A 15,569-nucleotide genomic window follows, 5' to 3' on the forward strand; every position below is an offset into this window, starting at 1 on the left:
AGGGTCATATTCTGAAATATTTATGGATACAATTATACAATGTCTGGAATTTGCTTTCAAATAATCCAGTGCAGGTTGAGGAGTGGTGAATGAGTGGGAAGCAGATGTTTGGCTTTGTGTAAATAACCATCGGGCCTGGGTGATGTGCACGTTGGGGGCTATTTTTTCTACTTTTGTATATATTTAGATATTCTCATAATAAAAAGTAGACTTATAAAAAGAAAAGAAACATTCTCCTGCAAATATTCTTCTACCCACTGTCAACAAGGCAGGTTTACTGCAAGTTTGTTTCTCTGTTAATGGCATTTGCAGATCTGAATTTATGAATTGACTGGCCTAGAAAGGGTACGGCCCTTCTTTTATTCTAAAAAATTTTTGGATGTTTTTATTTATTTTTGAGACAGAGAGAGAGACAGAGCATGAGCAGGGGAGGGGCAGAGAGAGAGGGAGACACAGAATCCGAAACAGGCTCCAGGCTCCGAGCTGTCAGCACAGAGCGCAACGCGGGGCTCGAACTCACGGAGTGTGAGATCATGACCTGACCTGCAGTCAGATGCTTAACTGACTGAGCCACCCAGGCACCCCAGGGTATAGCCCTTCTAATAGTGTTTTTCTTTGTGTGACTTACTTGATTGACATGTAGATTTCATCATTTTTACCCCTCCGTTCATTTGTAGACTTACGTTCACTTATGAAATAAATATTTACTGAGTCTCTCCTCTGTTCCAGTTAAAAACTAATCACTGGGCATACAGTAGTGAGGTAAATATGCAAGAGTGAGCCCTCTTAAAATCTACAGTCCCAATCCTGAAGCAGTGGGTGGGTGAGAAGGACATAGCAGGGCCCAGTGTAGTGCTGGGAAGTTTGTATTTCACCAGTCTCCTGAAACAGGCCCCTGATTTGTCTTCCTACGCATAGCCCGATCTCAACTCAAATACCAGATGGGAATTGACGACCAGACCTGAGTTTGCTGAAATCATGCATCTATTGAGGATTAGAGAGTAGATGATATAAAAATGTCCTTTTACAAATGGTCCAGATGTTTTCCCATTTATAATCCCTCACCAGAGGCTGTAGGTTAACTCCTATAACATAAGAAAAGTTGTATATTTTGCTAAAAGTTGTATCACATGCTAATGTGCCAGGAGGTTTTAACAATTTGATCAGAGTAAGACCCGGAAATTCAATTACTGGCTCGTATTTTGTGGAGGGAGGATAACAGAACTGAAGTCTGGGATGTTCTTTTGATAAAATTAAACTACAAACAAAATCAAAACACCAAACTCTATAACCTCGCTTATTATAGTAGCATTGAGGGGCGCCTGGGTGGCGCAGTCGGTTAAGCGTCCGACTTCAGCCAGGTCACGATCTCGCGGTCCGGGAGTTCGAGCCCTGCGTCAGGCTCTGGGCTGATGGCTCGGAGCCTGGAGCCTGTTTCCGATTCTGTGTCTCCCTCTCTCTTTGCCCCTCCCCCGTTCTGTTGCTCTGTCTCTCTCTGTCCCAAAAATAAATAAACGTTGAAAAAAAAATTTATTATAGTAGCATTGTTTACAACAATGGATCATTTCGTTAATGTTCCATGTCTTGTGTTACACATGTATTCAAGTCTTTGCCACCAGATTCATTTATCTATATATCTATCTTTAGGCTAGGGACTCGTTTTTTTGTTGACTACATAAGTTTCTCTCTGTTCTTTTTCTCCCCACCTGGCCACTTGTTGCTTCCCATGTGGAATGATCTCTCAGAAAGTTTTGGTAGGAGGGGCAACTGAGTAGCTCAGTCAGTTAAGCATCTGACTCTTGATTTCAGCTCAGGTCATGATTTCTTTGTTCATGGGATTGAGCCTGCATTGGGCTCTGCACAGACAACATGGAATCTGCTTGAGATTTTCTCTTTCCTTCTCTCTCTCAAAATAAATAAACTTAAAAAAAAAGTTTCAGTAAGGAATTCTTGTGAATTTGGGGTATAAGGATCTTCAGAAACCACAGGAGAGAAGGGGGTCAACGGTGATGAAATTGGAGGGAGCTCATCAGCAGCAAAAGATCAAACATCCATCTTGTTTCCCTTCTTCCCACATTCCTCTCTTCCCTGTCCCCAAGTGTCCAAAGCCTGTGGTCCCCATTCATGAGCCCTTCTGCAATGTGAGGCCTCAGCTGTACAGGCAGTTGTCCCAGAACATCGGGTTGTTCAGTGGATTAAATAGATGACATAACGCTCGGAGGGGTTTTCTGTTGTAACACTGGAGCCCTCTGATAGGTCTCTAGAGAGCCTGCCTGGGGATGACTTGGGATCTCATGAGCTTGCTAATGACGAACTGATTTCGTCACCCACCTGAACACATCCTATTCCAGGATGGTTTTGACCACTGCGCAGATTTAATTTTTATTCTTAGTCGCACAGTATGTTGTTTAAACTTGTATTTGGCTGTTTGATGAGAAAGAGAAACTTAATAGACATTGACATTGCAAAATGGTTACTAATAAGAAGCATAAAATGGCAATGAGTCCGCAAATTCTCTTAATATTACCCACAGAATGTCTTATATTGCACACAATTATGTCACTAGAGTTTCAAAATTCAATGTTAAAAAGATAAAATATATCCAATTGGGCTTTTAACTTACTGGGAATTAAAAATGTAAAATTATTTATATAATCAATGTGTGGTTTACAAAGTTTTTACAAATGTTAGTGTGAGATGTTCTCCCTTATCTTATCATGGATAGGAAAAAAAGTGAAAATCATAAACACAAGCCAGTTATTTTTTTAAAATTTTTTAAGCTTTATTTATTTTTGAGAGAGAGAGAGAGAGAGAGAGGAGTGCGAGCGGAGGAGGAGCAGAGAGAGGGAGACACAGAATCTGAAGCAGGATCCAGGCTCCGAGCTGTCAGCACAGAGCCCAATGCGGGGCTCGAACTCATGAACCTCAAGATCATGACCTGAGCCGAAGCTGGACGCCCAACCGACTGAGCCATCCAGGTGCCCCAAGCCAGTTAATGTTTTAAGAGCAATATGCAAGATTTCGAAATATCAGACCATGGACTAGATTCTTAGTCCTTTTGACACAATAACGTGTTGTTAAATTTCAACCTGCATTTTAATATACATTCAGTCTCCAAGGATGGGAAAATGCATCATTTAAAAATTAACTTGGGACGCCTGGGTGGTTCAGTCGGTTAAGTGACCAACTTCAGCTCAGGTCATGATCTCATAGTTCGTGGGTTCGAGCCCTGCGTTGGGCTCTGTGCTGACAGCTCAGAACTTGGAGCTTACTTCGGATTCTGTGTCTCCCTCATCTCTGCCCCTCCCCGCCTCATGCTCTGTCTGCCTCTGTCTCTCAGAAATAAATAAACGTTAAAAAAATTAAAAAATTAATTCATCAACAAAATGAATTCATCAGTCGGTTCTTATTTATAGTGAAACAAACTACGTCATTCACCTCTTGAAAAAAATCAAAATGTGATCTATTTCATAGGTAATAAGATGTAAAGATTATAAAATATGAACCCTAAGATAACACTGATCTAAAATATCTTTAACGGAAAAATCACACAACAGTGGAATTATTTGGAAGGATAATTCCAGGATATAAGGGATTATATGTTACTGTTAAAGGAGTGTGCAGGAAAAAGGCAAAAGGCAAGAACCCCTGCTTGGTAAGAACCCCACCAAACGCCCCCTCTTTTAATATCATTGTGTTACTACCCTTCGAGATTTTCCCTGGGAGTCTGAAGACCCCTCTGGTACTTCGGAGCCAGAATTGATTGATTGCTAGTGAATTAAGAGCTGCTCCTTGGAGCCACCTTTCTGGCCCTCTCAGCGCTCTAAGAATGGCTGAGCAGAAACCTGTCCTCCTCAGACGTTCCAGGAAGGATGTAGGGTGCACGTGTTTGCCTGAGCAAACAGGTTTGCTCAGCTTTATGGGGAGCACACTTTGCACCCCGATCAACCCAGAGGTGAAGCAGGGCCATCAGTTTGCAAACTGGAATCACGGATGACATTCACTGGTGGTGAAAATTTACCCAAATCAGTTAGGGGTGGCCCATCTTTTTCCAAATGCATCAAGCAACATTACCAGAAACACTGGGAGGTCTGAATGAAGTCTACCGTTTGGGTGACAGGAACTGTACTAAGTTTAACATGTAACGTGTTAACATTAGGGGAAGTTGGTGAAGGGTACGTGGAGGTTCTCTGCGGTACTTTCCTGTAAATGTAAAACCATGTAAAAATATAAGGTTAAAAAAATAAGTATAGTCCTGAAAAGATCCCTCTGACGAGAGCGCAAGAGGACAGAGCTTCTGACGCCGCAGGGAGAGTGTCTGCTTTCCCAGCTCCAATAACAGCGCCTCACCCGAAAAATATTTTGAGAAGAAGCGCGCTGAACAATGCGTTTCGGATGCCGAGCGCACACAGTTCATTCTTCTGGAGCATTCTCCGTCCCGCAGATCAGTCTGAGTGTTCTATTGTAGTCTGTTTGCACCTGGAGTTGGGGAGGCAGGGCCCCCGCTCAGGCGTTTATGTCCTTATAATGCTGCCTTTCCGGCCACCCATTGAATGGGGCCCCTAGTGCATTTCACACTTGGATTAACTCAATCATGCAAATTATGTCCAGCCTAAAAGAAATCAGGCTGTGGGCAAATAAGAAATGCTAATAAACATTGAAAATGTGGCTCATAGCCGCGATGCTCCTTTATGGCCCAGCTGCCCATGGTCCTTCGATGCCCAGGCTCTGGCCACGAGGGAAACGGAGGGGCAAACAGGTTTGAGTTATAACAATAAATAAGAACCACAGGGTGCATTCAGTTTCCGAATCTTGATTCACCTCTTTGGGTGGAATAAACTGGTTCCGACCAGATTCGCAGGATAAAGCTTCCCATGCGAAGCATTGCTTGAAATGTCTTTGTCCTCAGGAAGGAAGAGTTCCAGAAGACATTCTGCAGGCTTCCTAATGTCGTTCCTGTATAAACACCCTCACGTCTTGGCCCCAGGCTTCTGCTCTGCCAGTCCCTCTTCTTGGAACGCCCTCTTACAGACGCCTGTATTACACTGTCCAATCCTAATCGTCCCTCCCAAGGCCCAGCTAAAACAAAACCTCTCGATTCAGAACGTTTTCGCGACTTCGAGACAGGCTCCCTCTCTGCTCTGTCCTGTTTTGCTGGCTCACGTGAGTCCACGGACATTTGCTGTTTCACGATGTACCCTTCTGTGTATAGGAGGCTCCTTTCTGCCTGGAATGCAGGTTCCCCAGTGGAGGAGCCATACTCTCTGGGTGTCTCCCGCCAGATGGGGCACCATAGTTTTTACTCACCATCCTGGGTGTTCAGTAACTGTTTTTGGAAGGATCTATTTGGTATTTGGGCGATAGATGAAGGAAGCACCACAGTGAAATGGGTGATGAGAGCTTCTAACTTCTAGGTCAGACTTGCTCCTTGCTCAGACGATTTGGTTTCAATTCGCTATTGGCAGAGAATATGAGCCGAAGAGGGGGACCCACCGTGTACATTTCTAAACAAAAGCCAAATTTACAAAGAACCAGGAACACACAAGGAGGTGCTGGGCCCTACTGGAAACCCTTGAGTGCGTGATTCCAGCTTGTCCTTAGCTCCTAGGGGGTGAACCCAAATGAGTAGCAGGTGCTAGGTTTGACCCCCTGCTCCCTCCGGAATTCTTGCCCCGCTTAGCACTGGGCTCCCTTCAGGGGCTTCATCTTACTTTGCTTTCAAGCTATTGACTTAAGATCGCCTGCACAGAAAACTTCCTGTATCCACGAACATGGATTAGATTTAAGTTTATTGAATGCAGAAACTATATTTAAAACTTCTCTGTACAGTTCGCAGCACCTAAGTCAGAGCAGAGTTCAAAATGATTAGTTTCGTAATCGCCCCCGCCGGTAGAGTGCGTTGACCTAGTGGGACCTTTCTCCGACCTCACCCTTCTCTCCTGTCCCCTACTCTTGACAGGTTGCTTGGGAATGTGGGGTGGGGAAAGCGCAGTGGGGTCCATGCTGGTGATGATGGTGTCACCGTTGTTAATTTCAAGAAAACTTTCACCGAGTGCTTCCTATGAGCCGGGTGTTGGCGTTAAAAGGCCTACACTCACGATCTCATTTAATTTTTCCTTTTTGAAAGCCTCTGGGGTGGATGCCCAATTATTGCCCTTATATGCCTTTCACACACAAGGGATCTCAGGCTTTGGGAGATTCAGAGCCCAAGCCCCAAATCAGCGGGAAAAGCAGCATTTCTCCTGCGCCCGTGGCCTTTCTCTGCTAAGGATACACCAGGCACAGAGAGAAGGCTGTGAAACACACATTTCCTTACAAATGATCATTGTTCTCAACAGAAGGGCTGCTGGTTTTTTCTTCCGGGTTGCTGTAAACAGTCTGGACTGACCCATCTAATGTCCATGTCCAGCAGGGAGGCTGATGCCTGGAGGTAAGTTCTTAGAAGACTGTATTTCCATGACCATATGCATGTAGGAGTCTGCAAAGTTCCCCCGACAATCTCTCTCCACAACCTGCTCTTTTTATAAAAGAGCCGTAATGTTAGACCTTCATCCCACGTTCACTTCTACATTTCTGCTTTCCCTGGAGACAGCTCGGTGACAAATATTGGCAGTAAAATTATCCACCGTGATCATTTTTCTCCTTAACCAACTCGCTTATACTTAATGTTCACCAAAGCAGGTGGGTTCAAAATAAGCTCCGCTTTTCTCCCCTTCGAGGTGATTGGCATCTCCTTTTCCATTCAAAATCAGAGACAGCAACCCATGCTCAGCCACGATTTTACTCCTGGAGGCTTGTTGGAAGTCCACACACACACCCCTGACAGATACAACAGGGATTAATGAGCCATGGCCAGAAGTTTGATTTTTCTGTCAAGTGCTCCCATCCGTTTTTAATAAACAGAAGAACAACATAAACTCCACTGCCTGCTCGCCACAGCTTAGACCAAGCCGGTTGCCCCCGGTCCATGAGTGTTGAGCTGAGTTATGATTCTAAAACGACTGACAAATGCTTTTACGAGTCCCTTCGGGAGGCTACTCTGGCGACTGGCTTTGCTCCCCCGTTCCCTCGTTCTGCTTCTCTCTCCAGCATGGGCCGCTCGGTGCTTTGCCAGGGGAAACCGTCAAGTGTAATATCACATTTACAACTAAATGGCTTCCATTTATCGTCACTGGTGTAAAAATGCCAAAATACCCACTGTTTTCCCTTTAAGCCACGCTGGGTGCTCTTTTGCAGAAGGCTGTCCCCTGCAAGGACTAGAAGTTGAGCCAAGGTACGGAGGACTTATAGTAGCAGATGGCCAGAACCAGGTACGATCGCAGAACTCTGCCGCACATCATGGCCCTCGTCTTCTGTTCGGATGAAGCTGTGTTGTGTTTCCGTGGATTATCGATCCTTCCCCCAAATACCGATTACCGGGACGTGCCCGGTCCCCGTTCACTGGGAAATCGGGTTGCTCAAAAGATGACGAAGGCTACGAATGTCTCTTGTCTTTTCTGTTTGATTTCGCAAAACACAGTAGGATTTATGTGGGACGACGTTTGCTTCTCTATTCCTGGAGACAGTCGCTGTCTTAAACCGAGCTGACCACAGGATGTCACCAGTGTTCCATGAAAATCCCCTTGAAAGGGCATTTACCTGGTCATGCAAAACCGGTTTCTTAAAGAAGAAAGGTCAGCGCACATACATGCGGTCACACCTACGACTTCAAATAAAATCTGGTTTTGCAGAGGCAGCCCTGGCTTTATCACGCACAATCAAAGCAGATCGGAACTGAAGTTGTCCTTGAAGAAAAGGTGCCATCGACAAGTAAAGCCACTAAACTTAACAGCCCAGCGCTGCTATTTAATTGCCCCTGAAGAGAAGTCACCCTGAGGTGGAGTTAATAACCAATACCAGATCTTTTTTTTTTTTTTTCCGCTTTAATTTTCTTTGAAAGCTTCATGCTCAAGCCATGTGGTGACCAATATCTAACGGAATGATATGCTGCTCAACTACCTTCCTTGCATGGACATATTTAGCAAATCCCAAAAGGAGAGACTAAAAAGATAAAGGGGGCATGAGCAGACATCTAAACCTACTGAGGGAAAGAAGTTTTAAAACAGAAATCGGTGGGGCACCTGGGTGGCTCAGTCCGTTAGGCGTCCGACTTCAGCTCACGTGGTGATCTCCAAGGTCCGTGGGTTCGAGCCCCACGTCGGGCTCTGTGCTGACAGCTCAGAGCCCGGAGCCTGCCTCGGATTCTGCATCTCCCTCTCTCTCTCGCTGCCTCTCCCCCACTCCTGCTCTGTCTCTCTCTCAAAAATAAGCATTAAAAAAATTAAAAATAAAATACAATAAAATTTTAAAAATAAACAAAACAGAAATTAGTTAGATAATGAGCCCGGTCCCCTCTTGCACTATGACAGGGGCTCCCACAGCCACGGTACAAAAGAGAGACTGTGGACAAAGTGTTTAAGGGGCCATTCCCAGGGGAGAACACGGCCGGAAGCCAAGGGCCCATCAGTCACCGACAATTATGGAGGCGAAGTTGCAGACTGCGTTTGTAAAACATTTCTTCGGTCTCTTCATAAATTGATAGGCTGCAAAGTTCTCTATGAAAAAAAAAAAAAAAACCAGAGTGACTTTTCAAAGTTCTCTATGAAAAATACGCAGGTCAAGCCAGCCAAAGAGCAAGGCAGCTTGACAGCTTCCTTCCTGGCCTGGGTGAACCCCGTTCCAGAAGATTCCAGTTGGTTTATGTTATCAAAGCTTCACGAGTTGAGACAAGAAGCGTACTGCTTTCATCAGCCCCTGGTGTTATCCGAGCCCTCGCCTTTGCGGAAACCTATTCGTTATAGGCAAACAGTCAGAGAGCCCACACTGGTTTGTCTTCGGGACAGTGTCTCAAGGGAGTTTGGATGGAGGCCGTTTGCCCATTCTTTCATTTGTCCATCCGTGTGTCCAAATCCGAACTTCTGTTATTTTTAAAAACTTAAGGCAAACAATGCTTTTGATGATATGGAGGCCGATGTGTGCTGAATTGCCCCTCCCATATGTTGAATTTCTAACCCCCGGTGTCTTGGAATATGACGGTATTTGGAGAGGGAGTCTTTCAAAAGGAAATTAAGTTCAAATGAGGTCATATGGATGGGCCCTAATCCAGTATGACTAGTGTCCTGATATGAAGAGGAGATTGGGACCCAGACACGTGTGGAGGGAAGGAAGACCGTGTGACCACACAGGGAGAGAACGGCTATCTGCAGCCGAGGAGAGAATCTTCAGAAGAAACCAACCCGACCCACACCTCGATCTCGAACTTCCAGCCTCCAGGGTTTGTAGGAAAATAAATTTCTGTTGTTCAAGCCACCCAGTCCGTGGTTCTTTGTTATGGGAACCCTAGCACAGTAGTACAGAGGCTAAAATATCTCAGCTTGGCAATACAAGTCATGTAATACTAATCACTCTCTTGGGTTAAACACTGTCTTAAATAATAACAGCTGACACCAACTGAGAACTTGCTGAGTATGAGTCGGCTCAGTGACTGGAGAATCACCCCAACATTGGTGAACCCATAATTCACACAGAATCAGAGAACTGGGGGGATGGATGGGCCTCATAAACCCTCTGGCCCATCTAATTTAACTCATGACTCCGTTAGACTCATAGTAGTCTGGACCGATGGAGCATGTGAGTCCCCACCATCTCAGAGGGAGATTCCCCGCAGTGCCCTCAGGGCTCACTCTGCTCAGCAAACCCGAGGTGCTCCCCAGGAGTGTGGGAACTCCTTCGGCTGCTTGGAAACTCTCCCCAGTGCTTTGTACTTGAGTTTGTAACTTGCCACGTGTATGCCGTTAGTGGCTGGACCAACCTAGAGGCTAGCTTGCCTCAGTCCAGGGTTCTTTCCACTACGACACACTGACTCCTACAAACGCCTGATCTATTTAAAAAAAGAAAAGAAAAGAAAAAGAAAAGAAAAAAGAAAGACTGAAAGATGATTGTTCTCCCCACAAAGGTATTTGCAACCCTAAGAAAAGATTCATCGTGGAGACTCCATTAAATGGGAAGGCTCCCTCGTATACTGGAAATATGATTGGCTTTATAGAAATCCAACTGACAACTCTTTAAAACTCACCTATTTTGTAAAATGAAAGGGAGCACACAAGGACTCTGAACATACCGAGGGCAGTCAACAATCACACCCCAGGAAGGTCAGCTAAGGGTAGGTGAGGAAGGGATAACGCTTCACTACCCAAGCACTGCGTGAAACACTCCATGTGCATGATACCACTGAATCCTTTTCTCAACCTTGTGAGGTAGGCATGATGTTTCTCCCCATTTCCCAGGTCAAGAAACGGAGGCACAGGAAGATTAAGTAACTTGCTCAAGGTCGGGTTCCTCCCTGAAACAGGGGACGTTAGCATCACAAGAAAACAGGGACGTTAGCTTGAACCTGAACTGGAAATGAAAAAATAAAAACCAGAAGCTAGACATTCACTGACTCAAAAATAGAGCACACATATTGACCTTCTGGTTTTGAAATCGTTTAATAACTGGAAACTAGTTTCAAACTTGAGTTTGGCACACAGTTTTGAGGGGTCAGTTGAGAGGAATACAAGGCTTATTTTAAAAAGGGAGTTGCTACATTTTCAAGGCAATGCTTTCAGCCTGAGTGGGGAGGAAGTAGGTATGAAGGAGGTGTAGTTTCAACACTTTATAACCAACGTACGTATACAGGAAAATATAAAAGACAATCCTTATAGCTTGACGAGTGTACAACGTTAAAAACATCCTTTGTTAAGGATTAGGGAAAATCTTCAGGTCGTTATTTGTTCAACTCAACCATTTAATTACGTGAATGTCTTTTTCAAAATACCCTACTACAGTCTCAGAGGATACGTGTGAATGTTCCATGCCATGTGTTCCTTACAATAATAATAAGCAAAAAGTAAATACAATTTGGTGTTTAAATAGCGTTCCTCTTTTCTTTGGCCACCCGGGTCTTCATTTCGTTTAATTAATCTGTTCATTGCTGGTGCGTACGACCGCTTTGCAATGCTTTGGGAAGCTTTGATTTCCTGGCGTACAAAGGAACGATCCGTGTGGTTTGATACTGGATGGTGTGGTTGCACGTGGGTCTGCGCGCATTCTGGAAACGCTCTTCCCCGGGCCTGTGTGATAAGAGATTTCATGAGCTGTTAGGTGCTTCCGCCCGGGTGAAGCGGCCGCGGTGTATTTCTTTCCATGCTGGATTCACCGGCTTAGAGAGACAGCACAAAGCACAATGCGAGGTAACCCCGCCGGATGTCCGGCCCCCTTTTGCGCTTACGGGATGTCAACTTCTGTAAGTGAACATTTAAGTCTGGTCGCTTGCTCGGTTTTCTGTGCTGGTTTTAATACACAGGGCAGCTACCACTCAGTAAGCCCTTGCCCCTCTGTGTGTGTGCGTGTGTGTGTGTGCGCGCGCGTGTGTGTCCACGTTTCCTTCCACGGCTGCCCCCGCATCAGTGCACTCCTTGGCCATCCCCTGGTAGAGGAATCGTAGGGCTGGGGGGAGAGGGGTGGAGGATGGGGGGGGGCAGGCAGGAATGACTCCCCACCTTTGATGCTTTTTCCAGAGCGATGCTCCAACTAATCAGCAGCGGCCACTAATGAAGAGCGAGGCTGGGTCTCTCCTTTTCCAGAGACTGAGCCCATTACCCTCTTGGTCCCCACTAGCCTGCGGGCGCCCAGCCTGCTTCCCGAATGGATGACTTCTGGCTCACTGTGCGGCTCCCAGCCCTGGTGCCAGTGGCCGTGAATAACCTTGCTTTGGTGCCTATTTATTTTATTTCGAATTTCTCCACCCGGGTTCTTTCCACCTCCACCAGCACCCCCCTTCACCGGCCCCATGTGGTGATGTTTCTTGAAATGTTAGATTCTTTCTTCCTCTGTCCCCCCTCCAGCTCTGGAAGCATTTTGTTTCTGTGCTGCTTTGTGAGGCTGGTGCTGAGTCCAGATCCTTGGGGCTTTAAAGTTGAATTAATTATTAAACAGGAAGGGAGCGGTACTTTCAGCAGGCGCCAAGTAACTATACTTAAACTACAACCTGGCACTGTTTTTCCCACCCTGGTGCTGTGGTTTGCTGAAGGCAACTGGAGATTTTTATTCTAGTTTTAATCAAGCATCTCTGTAAGTTTTCAGGCAGTTAAGATTTGGCAGCGAATGGCTGGGAAGTCAGTCTTCATCACCTCCTGACCATTTTGGCCAAAAGAAAAAAAAAAATTTTTTTTTTTTTTTTTTCAAATCAGAAGTACTTTGCCAGTTCATAAATCAACCTGAAATTGCCCGCTCCCTACAGTTCACCTTTCCTGAGAACAGGGTGGGCTTTTCTCTCAAATGCGTGTGTGTGTGCGCGCGCATACGAGACTTCTGTCAATTAGTTCCCATTTGTACAGAGTGATGCTTTTCAGAGAAAACCACCAGAACATTGACCTTGTTGCCTTGTGATTATTATATACATTGCTTTAATCTGGGGGCTAAGTTGATATCAAACCACGTATTGAAAACTGCCAATGAAGACGTGCCGTGGGATTTCTTAATTTCCTGAATCCAGGCGTTGATACTTTTGACAAATCCACAGCCCGCCGGAGTTGCTGGGCCCACTTGGCCCAGACACTGGGCATGGGTGTTCTGTCCCAGCTACGTGAGTGAGGCAGTGCCAGTGTTTTCTAGAGAAACCCAAGCCTATATCAAAGGTATCAAAGTAACAGCCTGAAAGGGCCAGCTGACCCCATGCCGGGCTCCCTGTTTGATTTCCACGGGGCTTCTGGAGTGTGGTGGCCGCCCTTTCCCGGTCTCAGCTGACTGGCTTTCCACAGGAAGCTGGATAGGAAGTGTGATCAGTCTGCTCCATTAAGTCTCCCCTGTGGCTTGAGCAGCGGTGAGGGCTGCGGGGTGGGAGAGAGGAAGAGCTCTCTGGGTGTAGCTGGGTGCGTAGGCAGGAGCGTGAAGCATCCTCAAGAGGCAGGGGAACAAAGATTTGGTTGAAAATGTAGATTCATGCATATACATTTGGAACAGGGCAGAAAAACCGTAAGCCCAACACATACAACCCTCCTGCTCTCCTCCGCGCTGGCTTGGGACGAGTGTGCACGTTCACGACTGAGCAAGGTAGAGCCTTCCCACCCTTCGTGGTGTGGGGGGAAACCTTCACCATGCACGTCCTCTCTACCTAAGAACTCGGTAAAAATGACGGATGTTCTGTGAGCCTTGCTCTCCAGTATTCTTTTTAAATGCTGATTTCCCTTTAGAGATGTTTACCTACATACTTATTTATTTGGGCTAACAATTCTTATTTTAAAAAACACAGAAAATTCCCACCTCGTGTATATTGTCTACCTCATGACTGTATACTTTCCCTCGGCCATTCAGTTACCAAATTGAATTACGGTGAGCAAAAATTATGGTCCATGGGCTTAATTCAAAGGATTAGTTAGAAGAAGCCAGAGAAATTCACACTTCCAAGAATTTTTTTTTTTAATATGAAATTTATGGCCAAATTGGTTTCCATACAACTTCCAGTGCTCATCCCAACAGGTGCCCTCCTCAATGCCCATGACCCTCTTTCCCCTCCCTCCCACCCCCCATCAACCCTCAGTTTATCCTCAGTGTTTAAGAGTCTCTTATGGTTTGCCTGCCTCCCTCTCTAACATTTTTTTTCTCCTTCCCCTCCCCCATGGTCTTCTGTTAAGTTTCTCAGGATCCACATAACACACTTCCAAGAATTTAAGTAAACTCAAAATCTCAGAAGCTTTCCTATATTTCCCCGAGTCGCCACCTTTCCCACGGACCGACCTTTCCTTGCTATGTCACCTCGTGACACCCCCGTGCTTACGCTGCCGTCAGGTTCCCTCTCTCGTGTTGGGTCCTGTTGTTTAGGATCCTATAAATGGCCACACTGTAATCATCAGGCTTCTAAGTCCAGTAATTAATTGAAAACCTAGATGAAAAATGACGTGCTCCTCATTGCACAATATTTGGAAAATATACTTAAACAGACGACTTTGCACAATTTTGAACTGTTCTTCATGTCTCTCTCTCTCTCTCTCTCTCTCCCTCTCTTTTCCCCAGAAAACATCATGAGCCGATTTTAAAATTAAATGATCAGGTTTCTGGTCTTTGACGAAGCAAAGATCATAGTCCTTTTTTGCTTGAAAATGGGTTGATACTCTCCTCCCTCACCCGTGGAGAGTTTGCAATACAAAAATTTCAAAAATACTTCATTTAAAATAACCTCTCAGGGGCTGCCCTAAGTCTCTGCCGTTTACACATTACAGCCCACTCGAAAAAGTGCGTTCGCTTAGTTAGAAAGGAAAACTGGCCAACGATAATAACAAGACCGTAAACGAAAACAATAGAAAGAGTACGGAGGATACAAAACACGCATGCATTGCTTTTTAAACACCTTTTATTCCCCGTCGCTTTGAAGATAACTCTAAAAATAGTGTAAACACCGCTAGTTTCCCCACGACGTTCTCCCCTGACTGCCAAAAAGAAATAGCTAGGAAATGTTGTGTTTCTGTCTGATTTGTGTCAACTCTGCTCCCAGAGAATAATGAGCCATTCCTGTCGTTATGAGGAAGATTTACTTTGAAAGGGGTCGCCTGGGCATTCGTCACCCGTCCTTACTTGCTATTAGGAACTGCCAGCGCCTGGCGGGGCGGGCTTCTCCGCCGAGTGACGGGCTCCGGTTCTTGGGGGAGTCCAGCCGCCTGCCACGTGGTGGGGGATCTCTGCAGGTGTATGGGCCGCAGCCCTAGGCAAGGCTGTCCCGGCCTTCCCCCAAAGGTCTCGGAGCCCTTCTGCAGCCCAGATGGTTCCAATTTGAGGCCTACACTCGGTGCTGGAGCTGTATTGAGTTTCTTCCCCGAAACCAACAAAACCTGCTTCAGCATTTTGCTTGGATTAAAATATTTGTCCCTTTTTTCACAGGGCAGAAGGAGGACTCCTGAAACCTCCCGAAGGAAGGAAATCATTACAGGGCCCTACAGAAGTAGGTCATGTGCTACAGCTGCTCATAGTTTAAGAGGAAGAAACATAGGACCTCAAACCTGGAACGCAACTCTTTCAAAATGCTTGAGAACAGCCCAAGAAAAACATCCTCCCGAGGCTTATCTAATAACCATGATCTATAATCGTCTCAATGTGTGCTCGCGTTTCCTTCGAAGTTTGCGCCCACTTCCCAGAGCTAACGAGACGCTGAAACCGAACACAGAAAAATTTAATGAAGGGGATTTAATAGTTTGTGTTACAGCTAATATGGTCCATTAGAAGCTGTCATTTTCATAAACAATGAAGATATGTTACCCTCTCCTCTGGTGTAAAGTCATTCCGAGCAGGACCTGTAAACATTCGGTAATGATCTGTAGAACATGCATGAAAGACAATTAAGGCGCCACTTGGAAAGTCTCTTTTCCTCACATATTTGGTTTCTTGCTAAATAAACTCATAAAGATCATACATGTGCGAGCGTCCGCTTACATTATACAAAACAGCACGTGTGTGCGTTGTGTTGAAAACAAAGACGAGACGTCTTCTAGGTGTTGTGG

This window comes from Lynx canadensis, chromosome A3 (assembly GCF_007474595.2).
Source record: "Lynx canadensis isolate LIC74 chromosome A3, mLynCan4.pri.v2, whole genome shotgun sequence".
NCBI lineage: Eukaryota > Metazoa > Chordata > Mammalia > Carnivora > Felidae > Lynx > Lynx canadensis.